We start from the raw sequence: 5,176 nt of genomic DNA, 5'->3' as shown, positions 1-5,176 counted from the left end.
TTCTAGATTTTACCTCTGAACATTCCTGGAGGGGGCAGATGTGGGTCACAATTTTTCTTGACCTTATTCTGCAGAGTACTAGTCACTGCTCGGGGCCCCTTTTTCTTTACTTCTTAGATAATACCTTCAGACAATCTGGTGGGAGGCCGAGAATGGAAATGGCTTGCCGGAAGCCAGCACTGTCACACCCTCCCTGGAGCCCTAAGACCCTTTCTCTCGCCATTCCTTTGTCCTTAACTTCTTCCCCCAAGTCATGGGCAGCTGGGGTGCAGCTGAAAAAGGCAGCCAATCTTGGAAGATTTCTTTGGCCTTCTGGCCAAGCTCCTAAAATCAAGGCTAATCCCACCAGAACAGTTTGTCCCTGGCTGGACTCTAGCCCAAAATGATTCACCAGAGGACAGGATACAGTGACAAAGGTACCAATCTGAGGGAATCACAGGATTCTTACATCAAAGCAACCTCCTCTCTGACCAACTAGTTTGATTTTAATGACGAGGATCCTAAAACCCTGATAACTGACGTTCCCTAGACCATGGGGCTAGTTACACTAGCAAACAGCAGACTGTAACAGAGCCCAGCTCTCTTGACAACTTCCCCCATTCATGAGCCTTCCCAGCACTGTGCCACTCACCCTCAAGCTGAACCGAGGGGTTGAATCTGCCTCAGAAGGACAGAGTCGTCCTAGTCTACCCCTTCTCCTTTTATTAAAAGATGGTTTCAGACTTCAAGACAGTTGTTTTAACCCCTGAAGTCCAGACAATTAAAAGAATAATTCACTCCCCACCCAACCCTAATTCCTAGAATTCTTGGTTTGGGAGATAAAGAAAGTAATTGCCCAGAACTCCATAACTGGTGTATATACCCTTCCTCATGGCCAGTGCTGGAAGGATCCATGAATGTGGGTGAGCATTTATTTTCAAAAGGCAGATACCTTTGGAAGAAGCAAAACATTAAGTCCTAATCTGTTAGTGCAAAATAATCCTTAGAAAGGATACTGTGTAGGGTGCCCAATTTTTCCAGAGACAGCCCTGCCTGAAAGGAACAGAAATTCATGCAGAAGCTGTTGGGCAATATGCCCTCCCCACTCCACCATCACCACCATTCAGAGGAGCTGAGCCCTGGGGGGGCGGGGGGGGGGGGTGAAGGGAAGAAGGGGAGATGCCAGCTGGATTCTGAAACAGACCCAGGCAGGTGGCTGGCTTTCACCTACCCCCAACCCAAAAAATAAATTCTCCCTGGGGTCTGTGGGGAAAAACTGATGGTTTAACTTGTAGGCACCAGGCAGGGAGATAAAGGAGTCTGACTCCCCAGAGGTCCCTTGGGTTCATCCCATAATGGCTTGGGTTCAAATCAGAGCCATTCTGGACTTGGCAAATGAAGGGTGAAATGGGACCAGACCCAGCTCATCCCCAACCCAGGGAAGCTGGAGAAAGTCTGCTTGATTCTAGATCTTGGAAATGGATCTGACACCTTCTCCAGCCAGGACAGGAGCTCAAGGGTTTTTCCTTTATCATGCTCAGAGCCTGAGGAGGACCCTACCCCTGATTAGTACTGGCCGACCCCTCCCGGATGACCCAGAGCCCTAACAGTCACTGGGTGCAGTGGAGAGTGGCCTGGAACAGGGAGGCAGAAGAGCGGAGCTCTGCTCACTACCCACCATAACCTGCAATGTAACCCTGGGCTGCTCCTTTATTCACCTCTAGAACAGAGATCATAGCTGCATTGCCAATACCCTCAGAAGTGTCTGAAACATTAGGCAATGCTTAAAAAATTCTACAAATATCAGGTAAAACAAATATTTCCTAGAAGAGCAAGGACCCAGGCCAAATCCCAAATTCACTGAGTGGGCCAAAACAGGATCGGCTTTGGACAAGAGTTGAACTGGCTCACCCTTCAGTCAGCTCCTTTGAACCTCTGATTATGGGGGTCAATCAGAGGCCCAGAGAGGTCTTCCTGCCTGGGACTCCTTCTCCCCTTCTCCAAGCCAGAAGCAGGCCAGGCATCTTTTAGGGCAGCCCTGCTCTCTTCATGAGATTCCAGCTGGCCTGGAAACAGGAATGGGCCTTAGCTGTCAACACTCACAGGGGCCGAAAGCTCATCCTACTGAGCCCAAAGTTAACTCCTGTGGTCACTGACGCCCAGCTTCAGCCAGCCCTGATTCACCCAGAAACTTCCAAGGCAACACAGGGCTTCCCCTCTCCTAGATCCCTTCCATCCATCCACTCATCTTCACTCTTGATTTCTCTCCCATCACAAATGCACACTTAAGGGAAATTTCAACAGAACCATTTGTAAGGGGAACAGCTTTCCGAGAATGGGTTAAAGGCCCTGTTCAAAGGCAGAGACAATTAAGGCCCTTCAAAACTTTCTGAAACAGCAGCACAGAGAGAGGCTATTAGTGGCGTCAGCATGGCCTTATCAACCTTATATTAAGTAAGCACATGGCAAGGTAGTCGACCCTTTAGAAATGAGTCAGAACCCAGTTTTGATGGAACCACAAAGGCAGAGAAAGAGTTGGTCTATCTCCCACCTGAGTGGCACTTTGTTCATTGCTGCTGAAGTGGAATCAGAACTACTGTTCTAGAGGCTTTGAGGAGGCTTACACACAGGCCTGCATGACCACACCAGTCCTGCGCCTCCATCAGTGCCACCAGCCAGGTGAGCGGAGGGACTGCCACCAAGATGCCCGGTGACTCAGGTAAATCGCCTCCTCCCCACACCTGCTCAGCCAGCGGGGGTCAATAGCAGCTCTCACCTCCCAGTTGCCAAAAGACCAGCGAAGCTATCCATTCCCATGTCTGCTCAGCACAGGCTGTCCTGTGGTGAGGAGGAAGGTCAAGTCAAGGGCAAAGGCTGGGGCTGTAATCATAGACATGCCCTGAATGCCCGGATCCAGAGACCCTTTCAGAAAAACTGCTATTCTGACATGGTTCTGTGTCCCCAAAAGATATGCTGAAGTCCTAATTGGAGCTGAAGGGATACAGATTGTGCAACAGGACTGAATATAAAAACTCAGAAATGGACAGCACAGTATTACCTAACTGTAATACAATTATGTTAAAACACTGAATGAAGCTGCATATGAGGATGATAGAGGGAGGAGGGCTGGGGCATAAATGAAATCACAAAGAAAGATAGATGATAAAGATTGAGATGGTGTAAACTAGGAATGCCTAGAGTGTATAATGATAGTGACTAAATGTACAAATTTAAAAAATGTTTTTGCATGAGGAAGAACAAAACAATGTCATTACTATAGTGTGCTGAAAATAGATGGTACTTAATATTTTTAAATTTCAACTAATGTGTGAGACTAAAGCAAAAAATGTTCATTTGGTACAAATCTATACTTTGACTAGTACATCTCCTAATATAACTTATGTAGATAGTTGATTGAACACCTTAAGTACATGGAACTTTGTATAGAACATGAGATTTTGTTGGTTTGTCCAGGTGATGCCCAGATGAATCCCAGAGTGATTTGATCAGTGAGTGGAAAAGTATTTGCAAAGTCCCCTTCAGGGAATGGTGAGAACGGGGGAAATCTCAACCTCCCCAAGTTGAATTCTTGATATTCTCACAAGCAGTGTGGACAACCAAAGCTATAGGCTGAGCCCCCAGTCTTGGGGTTTGTTCCTATGAAACTTAACCCCACAGGGGATAGGTCAAGCCTACTTAAAATTAAGCCTAAGAGTCACCCCCAAGAGAACCTCTTTTGTTGCTCAGATGTGGCCTCTCTCTCCAGTCAACACAGCAAGCAGACTCACCACCCTCCCCCTGTCTGCATGGGACATGACTACCAGGGGTGTGGACCTTCCTGTTCCTGGCAGCGTGGGACAGAAATCCCAGAATGAGCTGAGATTCAGCATCAAGGGATTGAGAAAAACTCTAGAATGAGCTGAGACCCAGCATCAAGGAATTGAGAAAACCTTCTCAACCAAAAGGGGGAAGAGTGAAATGAGACAAAGTGTCAATGGCTGAGAGATTCCAAACAGAGTCGAGAGGTTATTCTTAGGCATTAAGTAGATATCACTTTGTTATCCAAGATGTAATGGAGAGGCTGGAGGGAACTGCCTGAAAATGTAGAGCTGTGTTCCAGTAGCCATGTTTCTTGATGATGACTGTATAATGATAAAGCTTTCACAATGTGACTGAGTGATTGTGAAAACCTTGTGTCTGATGCTCCTTTTATCTATCTTGTCAACAGATGAGAGGAACATATGGAATAAAAATAAATAATAGAGGGAACAAATGTTAAAACAGATTTAGTTTGAAATGCTAGTGATCAATGAAAGGGATCAGTAAGGGGTATGGCCTGTAAAAATTTTTTTTTCCTGTTTGTTATATTTTTCTGTTGTCTTTTTATTTCTTTTTCTGAATTGATGCTAATGTTCTGGGAAATGATCATGATGATGAATATGCAACTACGTGATGATATTGTGAATTGCTGGATGTATGTGTTGGGAATGTTTGTTTCTTGTAATTTTTTTTAATTAATTAAATTTAAAAAAAATGCTACCAGGAAAAAAAAAAAAAAGATATGCTGAAGTCCTATCCCCCAGCACCTGTGAATCAGGCCTCATTTGGAAATAGAGTCTTTGCAGGTAGGATCAAGTTAAGATGAGACTACTCTAATCAGGGTGGGCCCTAATCCAATATACTGGTGTCCTTATAAGAGGAGTGGACAGAGATACACAGGGGAGAAAGCCAGGTAAAGACAGAGACAGAGACTGGATTTAGATGGCCACAGGACACCACAGGGGGCTGGCCACCACCTGAAGCCAGAAGAGAGGCCAGGAGGGGTTCCTCCCTCAAGCCTCTAGAGGGACTGCAGCCCTGCTGAGATCTCGATTCTGGACTTCTGGCCTCAAGAGCTATGAGAATAAATCTCTACTGCTTTAAGCAGCTGGAGGAAACTGAGACAGGAACCAAGAGGCCAGACTTTTCCACCTTCTTTCCCAGGGGCTTCATCAAATTCATGACAGATGGGCTCTACTTCTGAGTCCTTCCGTTTAGGGCCCCAAACTTCATGGTTATTTTTATATTAGAGATTTTGGAACTGGAAAGAAACTTAGAAATAAACTAGTCCAACTTGCTATTTTACAGATGAAGACACTGAGGCCCAGAGAGAGAAAAGGAACTGCCCAAAGTTGCTCACTGAGTTGGGACAAAACCG

At 45.8% G+C, this 5,176-nt stretch overlaps 1 protein-coding gene across 4 annotated transcripts in view; it reads right to left on the bottom strand.

The window, feature by feature from the left end:
• Positions 1 to 5,176, bottom strand: part of SRL (sarcalumenin) — a 64,967-nt gene that overhangs the window by 19,350 nt on the left and 40,441 nt on the right. The window lies entirely within an intron of this gene.

This window comes from Tamandua tetradactyla, chromosome 23 (genome assembly GCF_023851605.1).
Source record: "Tamandua tetradactyla isolate mTamTet1 chromosome 23, mTamTet1.pri, whole genome shotgun sequence".
Classification (NCBI taxonomy): domain Eukaryota; kingdom Metazoa; phylum Chordata; class Mammalia; order Pilosa; family Myrmecophagidae; genus Tamandua; species Tamandua tetradactyla.
Note: the sequence above shows the minus strand (reverse complement) of the source record. Positions and strands in the feature narration are given on the sequence as shown.